Below are 27,299 nucleotides of genomic sequence, written 5' to 3'. Positions count from 1 at the left end.
AGACCAGCAACTGACCAATCATTCACAAGACGGTTGGGCAGGACCAGAGTGCAGCTCAGTGCTGGGCCACCTGGCATGTATGAGACCCAGGTTCTGACCCCAGGTGTGGTATTAAAAACTAATCAGATGGTAAAAGCTGTCTCAGGATGCTTCTGTGGATAGCAAGACTTAATGTTTTGAAATTTCCTTGAAACAGAAAAGAACACTTTGTTCCCCCAGGTAAGAAAGTTCATCTACTAAGTTATCAGGAGCTGTAAAAGGACATCTTGAAAAACTACCCCTTCAGATAACATAATAGTGTTCCAACATTGTTTTAAGCTTTAAGGCAATAGAGCACAAGATAAAAAGATTTTCAAAGCTTTCTGGAAATCATCAGAGCCAAGAGCATCATTTATTTTGCCTCACTCTTACGTAATTCTTTATTATCTCCTGTTCAAGGTTCGATGCCATGGCTTAGATAGACCTGAAATGTTTCCAAAGACAATGATTATCAACCAAGAAATCTCTGGAATGTCAGTGACATGCAGGTAAAAACACAGTACTGACCCTCAGTCCTTGGTTCATAGTTCAAATTTAATGTTTGCTGATCCAAAGAGGCTGTAATATGCTTAGAGAAGGCTGTGGTTATAAGTACCTTCAGCTTTAAAATACATTGTAACTTTGTCTATTCCAAGCAGCAACACAGGCTGGCATGCACACAAATCTTTTAGCAACACATGTTAACAGCATCTGTTTCTTTTAGAGGGTCTTACTAGGTAGCCCTGACCTGGAACATTCTATATAATATGAAGAATAGACTGGCCTTGAACTCACTGAGTTACACCTGCCCCTGCCTCTTAAGTGCTGGAAGAGTCAATTTTTTTATGACATGAAATTAAAAGTATTAAGTGTTTATTCTGTAATTGAATATTTCAATAAATGATAGCCCATTTGTATATTGGAATATGTTTCCAAAGTTTAAAATGAGGGTCTCATGGCATTTGTTGTCACGGGGAGAAAACACTAACATGTTCTGGGATCACAAGTAGGATTAAAAAGTAAGTGGTAGAGCTTCGCTCAACCTTCCTCAGAGAAACTTCTCTTTTGCAGTCATCAGTGGTTAATAGAGACTCATAGCTGGTCTAAGTGTGGCAACAAGGGGGCTATGGGGTGCTTATACCTAACGAGATCTCTATACCACCCCTTCCAAGGCTCAGGAAACAACACAAGAGGGGACAGATAGGATTAGGAGCTTGAGACTTGGGGGTGGTGTCCTCTGGACAGAGCAGGAGGACCATTGTACTCAAGAACTCACTGCAGCTATGCTTAACTGCACAAAACCTGCAGAAGATTCAGTCCATCCCCATTTTCCTATACATGGAAAGAGGCTTATGAGACCCCACTGACAGACTTGTGAGCAGATAATGGGTCCTGGGGGACAGGATATCATTTTCTTTAGTATAGCCACTGGTTAGAATTTCCATGGTCCAATAAGTAACTCCCAGTTCACGCTCATGCAAGCCACCACAACAGGACTCAGTTGCAAAGTAAACATCAAAATATGAGGGGACTTTTTAAGAAGGTTTCAATGGAAGAACTATTAAAGGTATTAAGAGCGAGTATAATGAGTGGGTGATGAAAATACCCCAGATACAGTATATTCATGTAAGAAACTGTCAAAAAGTAAAAGGAAGTAAAGTACACACACACACACACACACACACACACACAAAAAAAAAAAAAAAAAAAAAAAAAAAAAAAAGAAATCACTCAGGTAGAAAAATCTGTACATCAAGAAAAGCAGTGAAGGGCCAGGTCTGGTGGCTCACACTTCTACTCACAGCACTCAGAAGGCAGAGGTAAGTGGAATTAGAGGTCAGCTTGGTCTCTAACAGTGATGATGATGATGATGATAACAGTAAATTAAAAAAATTTAAAGCCATTACTGACACAAGATTTTTATTTAAATACACAAGATATTTTACTTAAATACAAGATATTTTGTTTATTATGTGAAGATAAAAGCTATTTTACTTAGATCATAACAGAGAGCAAAATGGCTATTATTAAATAAAAAGTTGAAAGAAAGAAATATAAATAACAAACATAAAATGTAACAGGTTAGTTCAAATGCATCTATACCTTCAACTTTTTCATGTTTCCTGTAATGCAGATATAGGGTAAAGTAACTATATTTTTTAAAAACAAAGTATAATTTAAAGATATTACAGAGTATTTTCCAAGTCCCTATTCTCTCCTTTCATCCGGCCATTCACCAGTTCTAAGGCAAAACTTGATTATGACCCAAGAGGAATTCCACTCAACAGACTCTGTTCTCATGATGCCTTAATGTTCATGCTTGCATAATCTTAGCATCGTGGCTTATAAAGTGTTGTGTTTGTCAACATCTCTGGAATAGCTTCAGGCAGGCAGCTGGCCAATCTAAAGGTTTTCTTCGGTTTGTCATCCAGAGACAAATGCTAAGTGTGGCTACCATAGCCAAATGGTCTTCAACAGGGCATCACAGGGCTCAGATGGCTTCCAGGGACTGAGCATTTTCCCTGAGGGAGAGTGAATTTCACTGATCCCTGGACTGTGCAGTGGGTGGCTGGCTCCTCACTCTAGGTCAGGAAAACAGGCCCCCAATCAAATCCACATCGAGTCTCCCTGGGAAGCGATTTTACGACTTCCAAAGGTCGCATGAATTAAGAGGCTGGCTGAGGCTTTTATGTGGAAAATGGCGATATAATTTGAAAGGTCATATTTTTTCTAACTAGTCACCTCACATAAAATCTGTTTTTATAAGCTCCATTATACAAGCTGTGCTACAGCAGAAGAACCAGCCTGTGAAGTAACAAACATGGCTTCCAAGCTGCCACTGAGTGGCTGGGTGGGTCTGAGTAAATTTAACTAAAGGTGCCTCGATAGCCTTTTCTAAAGAATCCAACCATTATCCAAGCATAACTGGTAAGGAATCGATTACTGACAGAGGCCTGTAAAACAAAGTGTTACGTGAAGGCTTTCCAGTGACGATCACCTATAGTACACGTTCAAGCTAAACCGTGCTCTAAGACACTTGGACTACTCTACCCATGACCTATTTCATGAAGAACTATTGTGTTCAGCATCATTGAGTGTCCAGGAAGGATCTTAGGACTTTCATATTTCAATTTGATGTCTTCATATCTCATTTTTATCAGCAAATGAAGACCATGGAGCCATCATATACTTAGAAAAGATGGTGTACTGTTTTAGCATCTGAATGAAATAGAAAAAGAAACCCTCGAAAAATTGGGCTAGACTTCCTTTCTCATATGGCGACATCAAAAGTATATAAAAGCATAGTACCTGAGGTGTTCATTGTTGAACATGCAATATTCCAGTATAACACTGGCTTGCCAAATAATCATGGCCCCTGAGAACGTCCATTTCCAGGGTTCCCGAACTACTGAGTGAGGAATGCACACATGGATACTGACCATAACTACTCAAGGGGTTCTGAGCCCACACCTGCAACTCCCCGCCCCAGACACCACAATGTGTCATCTGTGCACTTTGTACTTCATTTAAAGCAGGGTCTTTCGGAGCTTCTGGGGATTCTCCTGTCTCTACCCACCCCCCATCTCCCTGTAAGAGCACTGGGCATACAGATGCAGGATACTCATCCTGCTTTATGTGTCTTCCGGGGATCCAAATTCTAACTCTCACACTTAGACAGCAAGACCTTCACCACTGAGCTATCATATTTCCCAGTCTTCTCAAAGCATGTTGGATGCATCAGCTCCCTCTCCTCTGGCTCAGCAGTTTACAATGAGAACTCAATGGAAATCAGGTGTGCACATAGGACAAGTTCTTTCTTTCTCCCCCTCCCCTGCCTCTTTCTTTTATCCTTCAAAAGTTGGGCCAGCTGTTTCATTCTCATGAGTCTCAGTATGAATCTCTCTGCATCTAGGGTACTCGTATCCCTGTGACTTCTTAAATGTGGACATTCGTTTTCTAAACCAAATCTTGAAACCTTTCTGCTACTCTCTCTCCACATATTCTTTCTCCCTATTGCATCTCTTCTTATTCTGAAACTGCTGTCACCGTGTCCTTTTGTACACTTGATGGTATTCCACAACTCTCTACAGCTCGGGCACGTTTGCCTCGCTCCCCCTCCTTTTCGTTCCCCTGAGTGTATGCACTGAATTTACTTTGCTTCAACTCCAGTGAGATCTGCTAACTCAAATCTGCTTTTATGCGCCTTTACTTAATATTTTGTATACCCAACTTGATGTCTGACTAATGCTTTTATTATTTCTACCTCTTTATTCATAGTAAATTGAAGGCTAGCATGGACTATACAAGACCCTGTCTAGAAAGAGAGAGAGAGAGAGAGAGAGAGAGAGAGAGAGAGAGAGAGAGAGAGAGAGAGAGAGAGAGAGAGAAGTGAAAACACTGGCAGCAAGAAACTGTTGTTTCCCTGGAGGGAAATGCAAAGTGTGTATTTCATGAGTATGCTACTTGGACAGTGACATGATTCTTTTGGGAAAGCCACGGGTGAGAAGCAGGGTGAAGGCTCGTGGATCATCTGTGGGCTTTGTGTATGCTGTATACTTAAAAGTCTGTTGGCAAATCAGACCACTTTAAAGTTCAGGCAAATGTATGTTATTTAGTTTCTGTCCTGAGTATATTACAAGGTGAAGAGTCATTCCTATAATTATTTTACCTAAATTCAAAAAGTTACATAGCAGGTTTTGTCTGCTAAATTTTCATTTCTTCTGGAGGGGAAGTCAAGGAGGCCAATTTTGCCTTTGGGTGAAGTCTTATGTAGGCTTCATTTTCAGAGCTGAAGGAAGCATTATTTATTATATTCCAACCAAGCTTAAACCGGTATTAGATTGCCTGTTGTCTTATCACTGTTCATGAAAGGTGCAAAGTTCCCAAAAAAGTACAATCAGAAGGCAACATTTTCAGGGGTCAGAAACATTCACAATAGTGATCTAGATACTTCATAGCCACCACACCGAGGTTATACACTAGACACTTTCTGGTCCCCCAGTACAGTCCTAGGCCAGTATTGCTCAACCTACACATCTCATAGGCACCTCAATGAGGGAGAAAAGGTGTGAAATATGTAATGACCATTCATTGTGTACTCATCTAATGCTAGCCACTTTTCATGTAGTGTTTCTTTCAGTCTCACAAGCCTATGAGATAATATGCTACAACAATTCTCATCTGAAAAAAATTTGGTAAGTGAGGCATGGACAATTGTGAATTGCTGCAGCTGAAAGTCAACCTCCTACTGTGATAGTCTGTCAAAGCTAGCACACTTCAGGGTGGAGAGAAACACCAAATAAACAGAGGGTTGACTAGTTTTGACTTTGGTAGTATGGGAATTCAATCAAAGCAGACCCAAACCCCACAGCTCTTTTATGTTAACAGGGATGGGTCCAATGTCCTTGTTGTTCATCAGGTACTATGTGGCATTTCCTGGCTGGCGAATTTAATTGCTGGTAGTAGATTTACCCGTTGCACCCTCTTATCTGGTGAAGAAATGTGTCGTGTTAAAAGTACATTTTGAAATGAAAGTAGAACAAGATCAAAGAGTCAACATCACAGAGCCGTGGGGATAGCAGTCCACCTGTGAAGGGTACAATTAAATGGTAAGCTAAAGCAGGACAATCTGGGGCTTGTTTGTCAGCACACTTCAGATCCAGAGAAAAATATAAACATGCTAATTTCTTCCCAGGGAATGTATTTGTTAATTTTCCACCATGACCTTTGCAGAGCAGAATTGTAATAATTTACAGAAGGGTGACAAAAGCATGGTGACAGTTATTGGTGGTCAGTGAAAGCCTAAGTCTTCATTTCCAATGTAACCTGACTTACTTGTAAATGTGCCTGAGATGTGGTTGGGGGTTCCTCTGTTTCAGATCAATGAAAATCTCATTTGTTGATCTTTCTGATCTACTTCAAAACAGTGTTTAATATCATATCGTTTATTTATTTTTTGTTTTCCTTTGCACAAATACTTCTGGCAGAGGAAGTTGGCTATATGTTTTATGAATTAATCAATAAATTTATTCTTCAGAACCATTGTTTGCTCACAGTAGTCAATTCCCATGAACCCATTAGGGCAGGACCATGGGATAACAAACACAAATCTCAATTACTTACCTTGCCTTGCCTCATTACGTTATGGATACTTTCATGGTAATCACCATTATTGCTATTTTTATGAGTTCCTTTTCTTGGAAGGGCTGATTTTGCTTTCATACATGATCAAGTTTGGAAGTTTTATTTTCCATGAAAAGAAACTGAAACTTCTACCAGTGGTTCAAGTTGATTCTTCCATGCCTCATTAGCATCAGTTATCTCCAGGAGGAGGTTTGTTAGGCTTTTAAATGGGTTATTGCACTACAGCCAGCCGTTGGAAACAACCCAAACTTTAAGCAAACAGGTGAAAATAGCAAGGACTTTAATGTGGAGCTTGGAGAAGCTGCCTAGAGCTGAGGGAAATAGAGCTAGGTCCCAGAGACAGAATCCTATGGAACTCCAGTTCCCAAGTAGGTCTCAGCATATGGTAGTGGTTTTTAATCTGGTGAGAAATGCTAATGTTTATTAAAGGCTAGACAAATAACATACAATGAAAAGGAAAAGAATTCATTTGTTTTAGAAGCCAGTCCCTTTTAAACTGATGTGTTTTTAACTTGCATCATAAAAAGCCAGAAAAAAAACATACTTATTTAGAAGCTAATTTCATCTACAAATCTCCCCTTTGTCCATTTATTCATCCTCTATACAAGCATTCACTGACTACTATGTGCCAAGAGCTTTGCTGGATGAGCAGATCAAACAGTAAGATATATTTATACCCAAACCATTTTTTAAAAACTTTTTGTTGAGCGTATCTCCGTTTTATAATTTTGAGGCAGTAAAATATTTTTCAGATAGTGATTTATGGCTAGAGATATGATTATAGATGGAGAATGTTGGAAAGGAATAAAATGGTACCCTGATGGATGATGCCACCTACACCATCAAGTCCTTGCTTGTGCTACATCCTGTTCTCTTTGTATGGGTATGTGAGGAGATCCCAAGGACAGATCAAAGTGACATGAAGTTTCACATGGGAAGCCAGTTTGGTAGTAGTATTCTTAATAGCAGTGCATAGCAGTATAGAGGGTGGAGAGATGATGAATTAGTATCAGAGAGGTTGATCTGGGAGCTCTGATGGGTTGTCTTGATGTTAGATAACACTGGGATTTTGTTTGTTGTTTGTTTGTTCTAAGTCTGTAATAGTGATGGAAATTTTGTTGGTCTTGTCTATTTTCTTTAATTGTGGTATTTTGCATTGCTAGTTGCCAGGGACAAATAAGCATATAGGTTAAGACGTGTGTTGTAACTGCACAAAGTGTTGTAACAAAGACTTCATCAACTGTGTTTCAGGAAGGAAGCAGACATTACTCCAAAACTGAATAGAGTTTAATAAAGGGACTATTTACAAGGGAGTTGAGAGGGGAAACACAAACCACAATAGTGTCTCCCAGAGGTCATAACAGCAGGCAACCACCAGTAAGAGGACAAAATGCTTATCAATGACCTAGAGAGTAAGTAGCCAATCTTTTAACATCTGAAAGGAGCCACGTTTTTGTTTGTTTGTTTTTTAACAGAGTAAAGATGATTCATAGAGAAGAAAATGTCTGAGAGAAAGAGCCCAGCTTTTATTAGTGTTCCTAGTAGTCCAGTGAGAAGCCCAGAGGTGAGGAAGCCCTTACATAGAAGGAGTCCATATTAGTCTCATAGATAGCAGTGGAGCACACAAGTTGGAAAGTGTGTCTAGAGGGAGAAACACTAGTCATCCATCACACATATTTTAGCTGATGATTTTTATTTTCAAATAGCTCCCCAAATAGTAATTGTCAACACTAACCTTGAATGAGTGCTTACCACACAAAAGACACTGTATTAGCACTTTAGGTCTTAATAATCAGTCATAGTAATTTTGATTTTGATGTGGATATTATACTTACATTTATAGTGAGAAAGAAATCAAGAGCTGGAAGTATCTCACCCTTTGCTAGTTGATAGTAGCAGAAATAGAACCAGGCAGAAGAAATCTGCTCTCCTAGAACCATTATGTCTCAATGAATGTCTACTTTTGTTCGAAAGTTTAAGCTGATGTGGTTATGAAATAATGATAATAATGTGGTGAACTTGGCTTCTCTTTGAGTTTTCAACTTCCTCTAAGACATCCTGCCATTGTGAAAGAAGAGGACAGCCAAATGAATACACAGGTGGCTGAACATGAAAAGACAGTGGAGTGTGATTGGTGCTGTCCGTGGTCTTCCTGCTAAGGAAGTAGCCTTAACAAAGAAACTGGAGATGTAAAGGGCAGTCTGAACTGGCTAGACTCAGAAGGCAGCAGTGGAGGAACTTTTAGCTGCAGCTTTTAAAATACAAAGAACAGAAAAGATGATGCTATAGAAGCCATTTCTGTGAAATAGAGACACTTCAAAGAGAAAGAGCTGCAAAAACCTTGGATGGATTAAGCCACGCCAAGAAAATCATGACAGGCATAGTCAATGAAGATACTTGAGTTTAAAAGGACCACTCTTCATAGAAAAGCTGTCCTTTATACTGCTCATCGCCCATGTCGGAGAATGAGAATCACCTGGGATTCCATATCTATCACTGATTCCATCTTTAGGAAACCTAAAGAGGCCACGTTATGAGCTGCCCAATACAGAAGGTGCCATTTCTCTCTTTCCTGCCTCCTGTCCCATCCCATCCTTCTTCATTGTTTGAAATGCCTTCAGTTTTCATGGGAAGAATATCTGTCTTAGATAATTTCTAATGCATCAATAAAACACCACAGACTGGGCAATTCACAAATAATAGAACTTTATTTCTCACACCCCTGGAGGTCAAGAAATACAAGATCAAAGTACAAGTCTGAGGTGAGGGCTGTGTTCTACTTCCGAGATAGTACATTAGATGCCACATCCTTACATGGCCAAAGTGTAAAAGATTCCCATGGAATATTCCCTTACACTGTGGGAATATATGTCACTGTGATTGGTTTAATAAAAAGCTAAATGGACAGTAGCTAGGCAAGATTTTTGGGAGAGAGAGAATACTGGGAAGAAGAAGGGTGGAGTCTCAGGAGTGGCCAGCCAGATGCAGAAGAAGCAGAATAGAAATTACATAGATGAGCTAAACAAGCCTCGGGCAGCACATAGATGTATAGGAATGGACTCATTTAAGGTATAAGAGCTAGCTAAAAGGAAGCCTAAGCTATCGGCTAAGCTTTCACAATTAATAAGGAGTCTCCAATCTTCCTGCGGTTATTTGGGAGCTGGCAATCCTGATGATAAGCTCGACCTACAGGTTCCAAATTCCCTCTGATAAGGACTTCCATGATAGCATTAATTCATTCATGAGAGAGGAGCTCTGGTAGCCTAAACATCTCCCCAGATGCTATACTTCCAAATACTGTTTCAGTGAGGATTAAGCTTTATTCACATGAGATTTTTTTTTTTTGGGGGGGGGAGGGAGACCACAGCAGTATCTATTTCTTTAGCTTGTATTTATTTAGACCTTCCATGTCAGGCATTGTAATAAGCTTAAGAAGTGTAAATTTTGGCAGGAATAATAATAATAATAAAGAACAGCAAAAACCAAAGTAAAATTTAGTCTTCTTACTAGTCAGTCATAAATGCTATGGAGAAAAGATGTTAAATAATCAAGACTTGGGGTCCAGTAGTAAATTGGAATAAAGATGTCAGCAGATAACAGGGTGGTTGAATACCCTAACTGTCATCGTAGAACCCTCATTCAGTGACTGATGGAAGCAGATGCAGAGATCCATGACCGGGTCTTAGGCGGAGCTCCAGGAGTCCAATCTATGAGAGAGAGGAGGAATTCTATGAGCAAGAGATATCAAGACCATGTTTGGAAAAAGTACAGAGACAACTAGCTAAACTAATAGAAACACATGAACTGTGGACCAATAACTGAGGAGCCCCCATGGTACTGGACTAGGTCCTCTGGATAAGTGAGATAGTTGTTTAGCTTGAACTGTTTAGGGGGCCCCCAGGTAGTGGGACCAGGACCTGTCCCTAGTGCATGAACTGGCTTTTTGGAACCTAGTGCCTATGGTAAGACACTTTGCTCAGCCTTGGTGCAGGGAGGAAGGGCTTGAACCTGCCTCAACTGAATGTACCAGGCTCTGCTGACTCCCAATGGGAGACTTTGTCTTGGAGGAGGTGGGAATGGGGGGGTGGGTTGGGGGAAAGGCTGGATGATGAGAGAAAGGAGGGCAGGGGAATCTGTGGTTGATATGTAAAATAAGTAGAAAATTTCTTAATTAAAAAAAGGAGAAAAAGCCGGGCGATGGTGGTGCACATCTTTAATCCCAGCACTCCGGAGGTAGAGCCAGGCGGATCTCTGTGAGTTTGAGGCCAGCCTGGACTACCAAGTGAGTTCCAGAAAAGGCACAAAGCTACACAGAGAAACCCTGTCTCGAAAAACCAAAAAAAAAAAAAAAAAAAAAAAAAAAAGTAGAAAAAAGAACCAAGCTATGGGAAGGAGCCAAGGAGGAATAGTGTCATCAGGTGTAAGCTGCAGTTCACTATCTTGCATAAAGACTGTGACTGCATCTCAGGTCCAGCTGCTTTCTTCCAAGCCACTGGTCAGTGGTATCGGAACTCCTCAACAAGGAATATTTTCAATTCAACTGTAGTCTTAGGTCACTAGTTAGTGACCTCTGCCCTTCAGGCTGGAATCTGACTGCCTGGAGTTTATTCTTCAGTCCTGGCCACTTTCTCCTCTGCTGTTCACTGAACCTAGATTTTAATGCCACCACTTGGAATCTCCTTTCATTCATAAATCTGTCCTGTAATTTCCAGAAAACCAGTGGTATGCTGTAGCTGACTACTTACTACTAGGTCATAAACGCCAATTTTATATTTTTAGGAAAATTTCAAGCTGTATGATAAACACAATCATTTTTAAAACTTAAATCATATAAACCAGTATAGTCAGTTTCAAATTCAGATAATGATCCAAAAGTTATCACTTATTAATGGTCTTACTATGTTTCTTGATCACATATTGACCAGAGATGTGTTTTCATTCATTTTTTTCTGTATTCTAGAAATACTACACAATAGTATGTCTCTTCCAAATATCTGCTTCCTGAGAATTTCTGTTCATGCTTCAAATAGCCATGTGGGGGTGTTTTTACATCACACAAAGTGTGTAAATCAGCCCTACTTTCCTTGGAGATCAAGTTTCAAATCTTGACCGGCATACCTCTGAGCAAATATCATCCTCAGGACTGCTTCACCATGACTGAGAGAGCCTGAAAATAGCATCAGTACCCACAGCGATGAGCCTGCTGACCCCCAGTGTCACACCGAGTAGTCATTTGATGATGATTTTTAAAATTCTGAGAAGTTGCCCCAGGACACCGTGCAGATGATTTTGAAGTAGCCGTGTGTACAATCTGCATGCACTTCTTACTCTTCCATCAGCAATGATTGATGTGATGCCACAAAATGTCAACAGGACTGTGTCTCAAGGAGTCCACTGAAAAACAGCTTGACATCTGAGTCAGGAAACTGACTTCCACCAATGATAATCTCTAAAATTAAAAAGGGCATTTGAAGGAGCTGATGAGATGGCTCAGCAGTTAAGGACCCTTGCTGGTCTTCCAAAGGTCTCAAGTTCAGTTCTCTGAGCTCATATCAGGTTGCTCACAATCTTCTGAAACTCAAGCTTCTTGGGACTCGACATCTTCTGGCCTAGAGCAGGCACCCTGACACACATGTTCCTCCTTACATAAATAGAAAACTATATACGCTAATAAATAAGAAAATAAAACTTAAAGTATACAACTGAAAATAAATGTATTTTCCCACTGTTGAAGGAACATGTAAAGAGATGTAGTGCGTAAGTTAAGTAGGACAGTGGAGAAATAGTTGTTTAGGGGTGTGTGTGTGTGTGTGTGTGTGTGTGTGTGTGTGTGTGTGTGCTTGTGATAAATAAGCTCGGCCATGAAAAGCTTGTGCCGGGTGTAAAACAGCTCTCATGTAGGTAAAACCAAATGAAGCTCACTTCCCCTTCCAGGTTTCCTGGAGCTAACCTTTTTCCTTCCTTTTTAAAAGTCCTCCCCACAAATAGAGTTGGTAAAGAAGTATCTGTTACAATGACCCAGGCTTTACCATTCATGGCAAATCTCTCTAAATTATAGGCTCTTGCTCACAGAGACAATTTACGGTGGGCATAATGCAAGGCTGTGATCAACTACGCCACTCTTTGAACGAGCTGTACCGTGTTATTACCACACTAAACTAGAGTGGCCAGTTTTTCTATAAATAAATATCCCCGTCGCTGGGTAGATGGAACTCTCAGTAGCAGTTTCTGCGTTATTGATTTCCTGGTTCCTTGCCTCTCTGCTGGGAGTGACTTTGGAGTTGTTTTGAAAAGAGAATTCTTGTAAACACTTGACTGTTGCTGGACTCAAGAAAAATCCGATTAGCAGGAAATCAATAACATTAGTTCTCAGTCGGGATCCCTGTAATTCTCCCATCTCTGGGCCAGGTGTGTGGATGGGGTAAGAAGGTTTAAAAAGAATGACGCCTTCTTCCTGGAGTCTATTTGTTTCTCTGCAACAGTCCTTCAATTTTGTGCACTGGAAATGAAGCTAATAATGACAGTTGGCCTCCTCTGTGAGCAAGAACAAAGCAAAGATTATCAGCTTTGACAAGGATTTAATCACCCACCCTAGAAGATGCCCCAGCATCCACAGGAAGCGAAGGGCAGGAAATTACTAGGAGGTAGAGGGCTCCTCACAAACGGTCACAAGTCCACCCTTATGTTGTATCTTCTAGGAAGTGGTTATGTTGTTGCCGTTGTCTCTCTCTTCTGTAAAATGCCAAAGTAAATATATTCACGGTGAGGTAGGGTGTCTTGTAAAAGCTTCAGACAGCATCTAACATACCTCAGAATCATCTCTTGCGTTACTACAGCTATCTGTCATGGGTTTAAGTTCAAGGCCAGAAGTTCCTGGTTCACGTCCCATGCTCCCAGTCAAACCCTGTGTGCATTGCAGCTAGGTCCTTTTCATGCCTCTATGCCAATAATTTTCTGGTGAATGGACTTACATATTTCAGTTTAAGGAACTGAAATCTCCACCTGTTCACTTTCACTCCATGGAAACCAGGGTTGGGAACCACTGACTCAGCTGTCCTCAAATTTCAACATTCATTGTATACTTTGCAGAAGACTGGATCCCTTTCTCAGTTTTTGACTCATTATGTCCCAGTGGAACCTGCAAATCTGTGTTTCTATTTAGTTCTCAGGTGTTAGAGCTGCAGCAGACATCAGGCCATACCCACAAACTGTTACACTAGTTTATCATATGTTGTAGCTTGTCTTGAATCTACTTCTAATCTGATATCCACACCTATCATAAAACAACTCCAGTGCCCAAGGGACCAGAGCTCTGGCTCTCACACAGGCTACTCTTGATTCCATATACTTCTTGATAATGATGAAAATTACAGGGAGTGAGGTGTCTATGGAGAGTTCAAATCTCCATAAGTTTGCACATGGACTTAGGAATTGATGTAACTTTCTAAGGGTTTGAAGCAACCACTAAAACACAGAGAACTGAGTCTCTTCACAATGGAGATATGAGTTAAGTATTTCAATTTTAATACATGAACTATTAAATGCATTCTATAGGTTTATCTGGGGTCATGGTTAGTATGTGTTTAAAAAGTTTTTTTTCTCATTTTGTTATCATTTTCTCTAAAAAATCAACACTAACCAAATTTCACATCAGCAAGTACACCTTACACTTTGCTGAGAAGATGTGTGACACCCTGTACAGCCCTACACACGTATCTTCCTTCTGTGACAGAATCTCACACCTCTTTGTCTCTGGATTGACCAATTCATGAGAACTCTGTGGGGCATTGCTTGCCACTTTCTTGCTCTTAAAGTGACATTTAAACCTAAACAAACCACCCTCCCTTTTGAGCACCCGAAAAGGAAGTCAGCCTTATTTTGTCTAATTCAGCCTTCTCTTTGTGATTATTTATCAGACATCACAGTGATGAAACAATGTGAGACACAGATTACATATGCAATAAGTGTCTGTTGAATCAATCAGAAAAGGAAAGATAAATTCTGCCCATAGACTACTTCTCTTTGCTATGCGTTTGTGAGTGCTCTTCTTCTTCCAGGTTGTAGACCTCATTCCTCATCTAACTTGAATTTCAAAAATCAATCCTAAGAGGCAGAATTAGTGGCACAGACCTGTAATCTCAACTATGTGGGAGGCTGAAGCAAGGGTATATTAACTTCCAGGCTAGCCTGAGCAATAGGGTGAGTGAAAGTCCAGCTTGGGCAACTTAATGAAATCTTATTTTAAAATAAAAAGGAAGAGGAGGACATGGAATATAGTTTAGTTCTGAAGTACTTGCTACCATGTAGAAGTCCTAGGTTCCATCCCAAATAATAGATAGACAGACAGACAAGCACACACACACACACACACACACACACACACACTCATATACACATGCACATTTCTGAGAATGATTCTTGCCCCCAAACTGAATTTTCCCCTAAAGATCACACAAATGTGTTATTTTATCCCTTTGCTTTGAAACCCAGTGAATATTGACTTAACAATCCTGTCAATAAGAAACAAACTTTGAAGAGACTTGTGCAAAATGCACCCATGTAGGTCATGTTATTTAATCTTAGAAATAGTAACTAAGAGGGGGACACCTTTAAACACAATCCAGGCATGTCAACCTGTGTTCCTTAGACCAAATGTACCCCAAGATAGCTATGAAGATGACCCAACCCAACCAATATCATAAACTTTCCTAAAACATTATAAGATATTTTGTGGGGAATTAATTTCAATTTTTGTGTGTAATTTAATTGTGTTTAATTTGATTCTCAAGCATGAATTCTGTAAATGACAATGTCATGTCTCAGTGTCCAAAGGTTGGACACTCCTGCGAGCATATTTTCAGTCCCGCCCTAAGACCAGTCAGCTTGGAGTACCTGGAAATGAAACCTGTGAATTAGTGTATTCTGAGTTCCTTCAAGAGTTTACTGGGCAGCTCAAACTGAGAAACACCAAGTCAGAGCGATCTATGGCACAAAACCAGAAGCCTTCTAACAGAATGAGCTTTTACAATGACTGTCTCTCATCTTTCCTTTTCCATCCATGCCTGTGTTCCGATTTCTCTTTGGTTTTCAGTCTTTCTCCACAGAACCCAGTTCTTTCACCTGCTTTCTAGAAGAAAACACGTTCAGTTCCCTCATAGCTATATTTGTTTCTCCAATTACCATCAGGCTTTGCAAAACAGAAACAAAATCTATTCCTGCATCAGCTCTTTAGGAGCCTAATACATCTCGATACCAGCTTTGCCACCAACCCTTGATGACAATAAGGAAAGAAAGGCTACATTTGGCCCATGTTCTCTAACTTTGGTTGCAAATTATTCCACAGACAGGATCATATTACTTGCTCACTGAATGGGGCTGGGGGTATAAGTGATGAAATGATTTCTAAATTGGAATTTCTCCATGGGATACCCTTAAGGTTAGGAAAGCATGGGAGGCAAAGATTGGGATGTAAGAAGCAGGCAGGAAAGATTTCAGAAACTGTATCATGAGGAGAACAGATCATAGATCCCTTTTCTGCACTGTATCCTGGCATCTGCCATGACAGGAGGTGCCTCTCTGCAAAGGGATCTCTGTATTTTAATGCACTGGAAAATAAAAGCATGTGAATGCTTTCCTCAATAGCACAACTTGATTCCTTCTCAACCTTGCTTTCCTCTTTAAATCAAACACAAGCTTAACTTTCGAGGTACTCTTGGTTCCCCATTCCCATGTTTTGTTTAAGAATAGTTTTCTTCTCTTCCTGGGCAGCATTGGTTTATGATGTAATGTTCACCCAACACAAAAATGTTTCATAACCACTAAAAAGTAATGACATTAAGCCAGCTAGAAACAAGAGCAAGAGTATCAGCACATCTCCACCTCTTCCTTCAACCCTGTGCTTTGTGGGTTTCTACACACATTCAGAATTTAAACTATAAGGAAGCTGTTAAATCAAGTGATACTTCTAGGTCCCCAGCCCACATTTCACTCCTAAGTTCCTTCTTGAGGTCTCATCAAACTTCTGAGCATTCATATACTCATATCATTGTCTATTAGAATCTTAGAGGAGTCCACAGGAAGACTGAAGCTACCAGGGGCTGGGTGGCCATATTGCCAATTGCAATTGTACTGATTTTGATTTAGTCAATAATGCTGACCTAATTTTAGTCACTATCATTTCATTTATGAAAGTGTACTGATTCAGGCTATGGATTATTCCATTGTCCTAGCTGTAAAGTGTAGAATAAATGTTAGTGTTGTTGATGGGACAGCATGCTTCAAAATAAGACAGCTCACTCTGTTTCCTTCTGGACTCTATAAATAGTTGAGTTGTGTGGATGGCAGATCTTCTGTTTAGGTGAGTTGGAGCTTAAAATTGCCAGGAGAAAGGAAGCTGAGGGTGGGGTGTTGCCTGTTGGCTGAGTGTTCCTTTCCTCTGTTTGGATGGAAATCACAAACAGGTAAAGTGCAGCTTCCTTACTACGATCAGCTCTGAGTTTAGGAAGCCAGAACCCTCTTAGTGTTTACCACTGTAGTCTTCTGAGCCTGTGGCTCAACACCCAGTAGCTCGTGTTGCCACTCTGAGTGCTATAGATTTTAGCACTGTGGTTCTGGGTTATTTCTTGGCAAATAGAGCTGCTATCGCTCTGGAGCTTTCTGGAAGCTGTTCAGCAGCCTGAGTTTACAACTCTTCCACAGTCTCAGCTCTGAGTACTCCCTTGCTTTCACAGCCTTTATTCATTTCCTCTTCCCAGACTCACAGTCTTGGCCATCCACAGTCTAGGAGCTACCTTCTGGAACTTGTTATCTGTATCTCCTAGCTGTTGTTGCTTGTGTCTGGGACTGCCATCCCCAAGAGTTGTTCCCTGTTTGTGTTATCAGCGCAGTCCATTCCACCCATGATAAAGGCCACAAATAAATGATAAAAGCATTAGAATGAAGCCTGGTAGGGACCATGTCTTGTAGCTCTAGGGAGTGGGGCAACAGAGTGTACAGGTGTAAAATATTCTTGATTGCCCAGAGAGAAGTGATACAGGGTCGCTTTTATAACCACTGAGCATCTTGTTTGCTAACCACAAACATTTTGTTGAGTCACACAGTGTATGCAGATATATTTGGCTTGACTGTTCCATCTGTCCTGGGTGGGAAAGGTGTTCCTCCCTGAACTGATTTAGGACTTCGGTGGGTACATCTAGAGCAGTTGTGGCTTGAGTCATGTGAGGGTGACATTGAGTAGCCATGACCAACATAAAGTCTCTCAGAATCGTCTCAAAGTATCTAAAGTGGCAGCAGCAAAAGAATAGTCTCAGGGAGCATGGGTTGCAATTGGACCTGTTGCCATGCAGCTGTGGCAATTTCCATGGCTGGATTGAAGACCCTATTAGATACCCAAAGCTGGGTTAGAGCCTTTCTGAGTAACCCTTCAATGGCTGAAGAACTCATGACTCTCATGATAACAAGTGGAAGCATCCTCAAGATGTGTTGGTTGCCTGACGGCTCCATAGTTTGCATTGAAGGTATGCCACCGAGGCTATTGCTGCTTCTGCTCCCATGGAATTTCTAGAGTGGCAGCAACACTGCTTACAGCCTCACAGGATTCAAGAGATGTGGAAAGGGCAGTAGTAGCTGATAGAGCTACCATCTCTCCCTGACCTGCAATACCTGCCTGATTTTTTTTTTTTTTTACCCACTGGCTCTTAGGAAGTTTCTACTGACCAGGTTGCCTGGGAAGGCTCAGATAGGTGTCATTCAAGCAGTCATTTGCTTGCTCCTAAACTTTTTGATCAGTTATAATGAATAAACATCGAAGGGCACTGACGAAGATCTAACACAAAATCAACTTTCTACTTCAGTGCACTTAATTTACCAATACTTACCCAGCAGCCAAATCCCCTAAGGAATGGTTAGATACACATAATATATTTAGTTGGATCAAATTGCCAAGACTTTCATTATAGATGATGGAAACAAAGGAAAAGCAAATGGATTTTACTAGGAATTCCAGAGGATTAGGACAAGTAAATAAAATCTAGGGTAATCATGTTTCATATCATCTTACTGACAGTAATCAATGATGAAAGACAATATCAGCCAGGGGGTCAAGGACACCTGCAGGGGCCACCAGTCAAGGGAACTGAAAACCAAGACGAATGGTAAGAGAGAAGAGCTCTTCCCTAGGGTCTCACTCCCATCCCAGCACCTCTCCCCCACACCTCCTGTGTAGTCACAGTGTCTCTGAGCCTGTACCAGTTGACTAACCTCTCTGTCCTTTGCCTAGCCAAATTGGGCAATTAGAAGAATCCAACTTTTTTAAAATCACATTATTAATAGAGTTACGTATAATTTTCTTTTACAGATGGGAGTTCTCGAGGAGGGCTATGTTGGGGGAAGTGCACGTGTGTGCTCCTGAACATGGAGGCCAGTGGTCAACCTCAGTGGTTGTTTCTCAGGAGTCATCTACCATTTTATTAAGACAGAATCTCTCTTTTGCCTGGGCTTGCTGAGTAGGGTAGGTGGGCTGGCTGGTGAGCTCCAGGGATCCGCTCGTCCCCACCTTCCCAGTACTGAGATTAGAAGCACATCACCACGCTGGGCCTGGTTTTACAAATATAAATCTTATTTCATAATTTTTTTCCCTCTTCTGAAAGCTTCTAAAGGAAAGAGAAATTCTGTGTCCTTCATATAGTCATGGGATGTTTTCATAGACTAACTTACCCTAGACAGACTGGAATATATTACTGATTCTCAGGAATCAATGGAGAATTTGTACTGTGTGCATTGCCCATCTTAGAAGTCATGATCTAGTGCTGATGGAGTATCTCAGCAGTACGGCGCACGCTCAGCTGCCCAAGGCTCTGGACTTGAGCCCCAACACAATCAACATGAAATAAAATAAAATAGGTAAGAGAGAATGAAATAAATGCTGAAATATAAACTTAAATGAAGCAGCACAAACCGAATGAAATGCACATACTTGCCCACATCACTGTGTTTTGTGGCTCAACAAATTTACTTGTATAAGAAAATTAAAATTATGCTTTATCCGGAAAGTAAAAGTCTAAGTTCATTTTAGCATGTTTGTATAAATACAGATAACATTTGAGGAACTAAATTGTCTTAAATCCCAGAAGTCAGCAAAAAAAAAGAGTACTGTTTATTTTAAGAAGCTAAACCTACTAGATTTCTGAAATGAGTCTCATGTAAAAGTTCATGCTCACAGACCAAGTTTGAGAGAGTAAATCTTTTTGAACTGATTTTCTAAGATGCTGGATGCTTTGATTCTTCTTTCAGACCATACTAACCAACACAGTATCACATGACGACAGCCTTGCTATAGAAGTAAGCTTCCAAATTCTCAGCATGGACACGGCCTCCAAAACAGAGTCCCAGGACTTGCTCCAGAGTTACAGCACCAGCTATCTGCATTTCAATAAGCATGGTCAGGTTTGAGGATTAGAGAAAGAAAGATCTGCTAGAACATATAAACAGCTTGGACAAACAGAGAAGGAAGTGGCATTAAAGTCCCCTCTGCATGGCTCCTGGAGAAGAAGTCATATGCATCCTCCAAGAACCATTTTCTTACCTCTCTGTGCATACTGATACCAATTTCTGCCCTGGCCCTTTGTCTTTCGTATGTATGATGGTTATATGCTCATGCCTAAACCTCACAACTGCTATTACTTTGTAACATTTCAACTTCCTCTGACATTACTTCACTCTCAAGCCTACAATGCACTTTATTTATACAGCCTATATCTACTTCCTTTGCTCTGAGACTCTTTCCTCCATTAAAGTAGTCATAATATGAAATAGAAGAATACTTTGGCTTGGGAACATGCTGTTTCTGGGAAGGCAGCCATGGACCAGCACCAACATGAACTGGCTGAAAGATACCAGGGAGAAGTGGTACCTAGGGTCTTCATTAGCAAAATCATCAACATGGTTCCATCATGGGTAATGTAGAAGTCTACAACATGCCACAGCTGATGAGATAGTAGTTTTGATTTTCTTGGAGAATCAGAATATATTCTTGGCTAATACTGTTTTCTAGAAGAGGAATTAGTGGAAGGAGGTTTGCTGTTTTCAGCAATGTTTCCCCTAATAGATTAAAAATCTTCCTCCCAATTAAAATCAATATAAAGATATGTGGAGGAGATGAAATAGTCCATGTATAATATGAACAGAACAAAATCTGTAGGATCAGGAGGACATAACAGAGTTCTGTATCTGCCATGTTCAAATCATAAACATGACCAAATTACATTTCTGAGCCTCAGATTTCTTGTCTGCATGATGGGGATTATAATATTTATTTTTAAAGTCTGTCTTAGAGAATGGAATTAGATAATTAATCTAAAAAACTCAAGCAAAGAATTTCTCATTTAAACATTCCTGTAATATTTAAACTGTTCTTTTTATTGTTCTGAATTAATAAGCATGGCTGACTTACTCGGTTGACTAAATGGGCTGGGAGACAGTTTCTGCTAAGATTGAAAGTCAGAATCCATAAACGTGATCTGCACATAGAAATGGTGCCGACAGGGGTTGAAGAGAAGGTGTAGCCAGTACAACGCTTGCTGCAAAAGCATGGAACTTAAGTTCAGAGCCCCGTAAGCACAGACAAAGCTGGGAGTGGTAGCACAAGCCTGTAGTCCTACGCCTGCAAGAAGAGAACAGAGGATCCTGGAGCTGGGCGGCCAGTTAGTCCTGGCAAATGGTGAGATCCAGGATCAACTCGAGACACTGTCTCAAAAAATAAGAGTGAGAGAAAGGCACAAGACATCTACATCTGGCCTTCGTGCTCACCTGTACACGTAAGTGCGCACACATGAATGAACATATACAATACAAACATACAAAGATGTGTTATAAACAGATACACAGTGTTTGTTCTTCAGATTATACTGGAACAAATATTAAGCTTAATGTAACTCTGGAATTTTCTCATAGCCTCTGCAGAAAAAAAAAAGAAACATTGCAAGTTTCTTCAAGTGATTTTTAATGTTTAGGAGGGATCTTTCCTTTCTATCATTTTACATTTGAAAGTTATACAGGGAATGTTTCTAAAAGGGAACATGGTACTACATCTATATAGGATTTTAATTTTTCCTTAAGTATCCCTATTTCCTCATTCATTCAAGCATTGATTCAGTATTTAGTCATTGCGCCTGATAATGAGCTAGTTGTTAAGAATACAGGAGTCAAGAAACAATATCCAATCACAAATTTGATAAGAATATCCAAGGAAGAGAAATGATATTATAATATAGACTCATGTATTATACATGACTTTTTGGCCCATGATGGGCTGTAGGCACTACGATGATGGTGTCATATAATTTTTGTGACATATAACCTATGTCATACCCTTGCCCCAGTGATATGGAGGAGCTCATGGAAGTGGGAAGATAGCTCTAGAAACTTCCATCAGTGGTCACTGTCTTCACCTTGGCAGTAGGTGTGCCCCAGGAATGAGGAATGGCACTAATCATAACCCCACCCCCCAGCCATGCTATGTGTACCCTTTCCCTCCTTCTGCATAGTGCTGGCTTTCAAAAATTGAATGTTTCCCAAGTCTTAGGTTGAAGCAAAAGATATTCAGGACAGTCCAATGAGTACAATTTCACATTCACAGCGATGATTCTTTGGGTTGTTCCCAGCCTTGTTGTATTTCTCATTTTTTATTTTTTATTTTTACTTTTGTGCTTTTTTAAGAAGAATATTCTGAAATGTACTTTGAAAGTAATATTGAAGACATGCAGGGAAGTCTAGAGCATAAACTATGACTCAGCTCCCAGCATCTATTGTCCTTTTTAATGGCTTCAAAGCACATTTTCAGTCTAGGGAGATACACACACACACACACATACACACACACACACACAGAGAGAGAGAGAGAGAGGGAGGGAGGGAGGGAGGGAGGGAGGGAGGGAGGGAGGGAGGGAGGGAGGGAGGGAGGAGAGAGAAACAGACAGACAGACAGAGACAGAGAGACAGAGACAGAGACAGAGAGATCACCGAGGGATTGTCTGATGCAGGGTAATATACTAGAAGATTATAGATCATATATGGAGTTCCTAAGGATTAATTATATTCTACTGTTGTGTGTTACTAAACGAGACCCATTGGTTAGGTCTAGTCAATTCACACTAATTAACAGAATTGTGTTTCTACTGCATGAAAGACACTTGGCAAGTATTAAGATGAGTAAAAAGATACATAAAACCTCCACTCTTAACTTTAGGAATGTTATAGATTAATCAGGGAGCAAATAGGTGGTCACAGAAGGACAAAAAATAAAGTAGCAGAGGACAAATTGTTGTTCAGAAATCAAAGGGAAGTTGTAAGCAGATGGGTAACAATCTGATAATATTAAGGGAAAGAGAATGAGGAGTAAGCTTAGGAGTACACAAGAGGAACTTTGCTCCAGGGTTAATGCAAAAAGGTTTGCATTTTCTTCTACAGGCAATGGACACCCAGTAGGATTGCTGAGGTGACAGACAATGAGGCAAAGCTTGTAGTAGAGTAATAGACTTGCAACTGAATCCTGAAATTAGTGCTTGGTTGTACTCTTTTTTCAGCTGACATCTGACAGGATACTCAGCCAATATTTATTCCAACAACAATTAAAAAAAAAGCAGCTTCTTTCCCATAATGTTTTTGTAACTATTAAGAGGAATAAAAAAGAGACGCACACTGTGATGCTTGAACCAAATTTGAAAAGAAAATAATTATCATAATTATGTTGTTGGCAGCAAGATTTTGAATGAAATAGTGAGAGGACAAAAGGCAGAATTGGTACCATGAGTCTGTGTGTAGGAAGTCAAAGAGCCCAGCATCAAAATGAATTTCTGTCTGGAGCCTGAGAAATTGCTACTACCACTGATCTTTACAGAAAATGGGGCAGATAGAAGAGAGGCAAGTGGTTTTCCCAGGATTCTCACTGTTTCTGGGAAGATCCTTGTATTTTCCCAACACCAAATCAGACACACCGAAGCCTTAAAGATCAGATAAGTGAATATGGTTGTGAGGAGAGTATTAGCAGGAGGAAGCATGAGGAAAGCTGGGGCCAATGAGAATCCACCACAGATGTCCTGGTCAGTTAAAGAAGTTAGAGAAGTTCGGGACCACAGAGCTGCCCAGAAGTCCATGGAAATCTGTGCCACACCTCCCATATCAAGGATGTCAATCAAGCAGCTGCCAAGGTTTCAGGGCAGATAGGAATAACATTTCAACTTGTTTATTCACTTGCTTGCTTGTTTTGAGATGAGGTTTATCCAAGTTGGCTTGGCTGGTCTCAAACTTGGAATCTTCTCACCTCAACCTCTGGGGTAGCTGGATTTGCTGGGATGCATCATTGTGCCAGAGGAAAAGTGAAGTGTTACTCCCAGCTTCTCCAGGCAACTGAGAAGTGTTCTCATTTTGTTCTCCAGGCAATTGAGTGTTCATGGGTACATTTTTCCTGCCATGTCTTGGGGCACTAGCTAGCAGCAGATGTCCTGATTCTCTGACTCTTACTCATTTTCTTCTCCCTCTTCTGTGATACCCGTTGAGCCTTTGTAAGAATTGTGTAAGGTCCTACCCCTAGATGAAGAGCCACAGGTAGTCAGTGACTGCTGAGAGAATCCATTTCCTCCAGGATGAGCTTTCACATCAATTGTTCTCCAATTGATCAGCCCTGGACACATGTATATATAGACAATGCTAAATGAACTTGTATGCTATATATGTATGCATATATATATATATATATATATATATATATATATATATATATTTATATTTGTGTGTGTGTGTATACAAAATTAGGGTCTATGGGATGGTTGAGTAGACATGAGTGTTCAAATGTGAAGACCTGGGTTTGAATCTCTAGCACCCATTTAAAAAGCTGGGCATGGCCCTGCAAGTGCCTGTAAACCCAGCACAGTGGGAAGCAGAGACAGAGACAGGAGAATGGCTGGTATGCTGGACACCAGGCTAGCTTCCCATTCAGTGAAGGACCCTATCTCAAGGGAATAATGAAGAGAGTGATAAACAGGGCATTTGATGTTCTCTTTTGGTCTCTGCATGCATATACATGGCTACACACACACACACAACACACACACACACACACACACTCATGTGCACACATACACATTCAAAATCATAAATACAAAGTTATATTTCTTTATACTTAAAAATTAAATACTTTCATTTAAACTTCCAATAATTTGCACCCAAAATATTAGGCTTCATTGAGGCATTTTCAAGTTTGTATTTGAGGATTATCCTCCTCCATTTTCCTTTCCATGCCTCTGTTCCCCACCCCCACTAACCCTTCTGATTCCTTATTGCCTCCTTTCTGCAACCACGTGACATGTGTCTCAGTGCTGCCCCACTTCCTCAACACCTCCAAAAAAAAAAAATCTGGTTTATGATAACTTACAAAACAATCTCAAACAGTTGATTTATTCAATAGCTTGTTTTTGCTTTGCTCTTGGTGATCTAAAGAAGAAGTGCTGTCTCTGACCTTTATGGCAGTTCAAAGTTCTAACTACAGAGTTTGTACAGTAGGGTGAGTACAGATAATGCTAATGTGCTGTGTAGTCCAAAGAGCTAGGAGAAAGACCATGTTATATTTTCACCACAAAAATTAGCATGCTTTTTCTAATAAGAAAACCACATGGCATATACATATATAGCTGTAGCCTATATTCCCCATAACTATGCACTGTATGTATGCACAAATTTTATGTCTGTTTATCTGTACACACATTTTCTATCATCTAATATCTATTCATGTATGGATTTGTGTGTATGCCAACTAAATTATTTGCTCTAACTCTGGCTATGATTTTCTGTTCCCACCTCCCTTTGGAGAGCAAGTTATGAGGAGAAAACCAAATGAGAAGAAAGGGTCAGAATAGAATAGCCCCAGGATGCCTCACGGAATCTTTTGTTTGACTACCAGTCATGGGCTCTGACAGAGACATAGCTTCCCCATGCACTGACACACCAAGAAAGCCTGCTCTGCTGGGTCAGCCTTGTCATGACCTTGCACTTGGCACTTGTACTGGAGTGTGGTGTGCCACAGAAGTGAGGCAGACAGCAGAGGCGGGGAAGCGGAGAGTGTTGGAATCAAGGACAGAAGATTGAGTTCTTGAAGATGTGCTCTTCCCACAGGTATGTTATGGGTAGGTGACAGTGAAAGCAGAAAACTAAAGCAGACTTCTTCACAAGAACGTGTTTTCATGTATTTGTACATTTAAATGTTGTGAGCAACTACGATGGAAGAGATGGAGTGGACAAATCTACTGTTCTGGTTAAATAAAAGATGATTGCTTTGATGAGAAAACGTTTCATTTTTAAAACTTGGATTATGGAACAGGCTGAAGAGTACTAATTGATTTGTGTAAAAGAAACACACACACACACACACACACACACACACACACACACACACACACACATACTCTCTTCCTTAAGTATGGCTGCACCAGAGGAGTGGGATATGAGAAAATACAAAACATTTTACTTAATCTAATTATTTTAGTTTCCTTAGCACTATTTATTTATTTGTGTATTTATTCATTTACTTATTTGGAGGCAGAGTCTCACTAGTAGCCCTGGCTGTCCAATAAATCACTATGTAGACCACGGTGGCCTGGAATACCTAGAGATCTGCCTGCCTGTGCCTCCTAAGTGCTGGGATTAAAAGGTGTGTACCACCATTATTGGCTTAAAAAGCAACAACAACAAAACAAAGGCTCTTACAAAATATCTTTTATTGAAGTAGATTTAAAAACTTAGGTCAGAAATACAATTAATGAGATTGATTGTCCCAGAGACACTGAAATTCTTTCTGGTCATATTAAATTAGCAGTAGCCTACCATAGACCAGCTGATTTCCAAACAAGTTTTCTCACAATTCTAGATACTGGGAAGTCCAAAACCTGAAGCTCAGTGTCTTCAAGGTGACTTCCTGAATGCGTGAACATTTTCTGTAAGGCCATCTAGCCAAGGAGGCATGTCAGCAGTTAGTGTCCCTTTTATCAGAGCATTAACCCCATCCATGAAAACTCATGACATCATTCCAGAGTTTCCACTGCCCAACCCCATTACAATGGGTAACAAATTCAGAGAAAAGCAATCTATAATTGTGTTAGTAACATTTAGCCAGTCATAAAAACTGATAGTGCTAGGTGACTCTGACTCTCAAGCTTCAAATTAAAATAATTCCAAGTGTTGCATGGTATAAAGTTCTCCCCTGGGAGACATGAAGCCCTCCCTTGTGTACTGAAAAAAATAGACTGCAGTGTGAATGAGATTTTCAGATGAAGAGGATTATACCAATAGCGGGAATTCTTATTCCTTTAATGAGGATTATTTTATTTTGTGACGGTTGGTTGCCTTCTACTTAAAATTGTGAAAGATTACAATTTTGTATGTGTGTGAACACTCTTACAATTTAATATACATTATCCTTTTTGTTGCATAACCTCTGATAATTTTTTGCTTAGGAACTAAATATCTCATGGAAAAAAAGAAACTATTTTCTTAGGTAAATTTGCCATTAATCACCTGTGGCCTAATTTTAATTTACAGTTTCTAGAATTAGATAATGAAAATAGTGATGGCCTGTACATATGTAGACAGACATAAAGACCTCATAAAAAAAGAACTTTCTGGTTTTACTGTTAAATAAACCTGTAATAAATCTTTAAATAAACTTCATAAAACAAAGAATCAAGAAAACAACTGACCCAATTAAAAAAAAAAGAGGGATACAAATCTGAACTGAGCGCTCCCAAAAGAAGAAATAAAAATGGCCAATAAATATCTTTAAAAGTGCTCAACATCCTTACCCACTAGGGTAATTACAATTTCAAATGACTTTGAGATTTCATCTTAACCCATTCTGAATGGTAAACACCAAGAAAACAATCGACACCAAATGCTGGTAAGGTTGTAGAAAAAAGAGAGCTCTCATTCACTGTTGGGATTGCAAACTGGTATAGCCACTCTGGAAATAAATGTGGTGAATTTTTAAAAATCCAAATCTGGATTGACCATGTGACCCAGCCATGCCTCCCCTTGGCATATGTCCAAAGAACTTGATACCCTTCTCCACAGCTCAGACATGTTCATTGCTGTTC

The 27,299-nt window shown here is 40.1% G+C and overlaps 1 long non-coding RNA gene across 1 annotated transcript; it reads left to right on the top strand.

The window, feature by feature from the left end:
- Positions 1 to 5,557: 5,557 nt before the first annotated feature.
- Positions 5,558 to 8,859, top strand: LOC119088429. The gene is made up of 2 exons (XR_005092099.1): positions 5,558 to 5,627; positions 8,198 to 8,859. It is a non-coding gene; the product is annotated as an uncharacterized LOC119088429 (long non-coding RNA).
- The last annotated feature ends 18,440 nt before the right edge of the window (positions 8,860 to 27,299 follow it).

This window comes from Peromyscus leucopus, chromosome 7, assembly GCF_004664715.2.
Source record: "Peromyscus leucopus breed LL Stock chromosome 7, UCI_PerLeu_2.1, whole genome shotgun sequence".
Lineage (NCBI taxonomy): Eukaryota > Metazoa > Chordata > Mammalia > Rodentia > Cricetidae > Peromyscus > Peromyscus leucopus.
The sequence above is the reverse complement of the archived record's forward strand: the minus strand, read 5'-3'. Positions and strand labels throughout refer to the sequence as shown.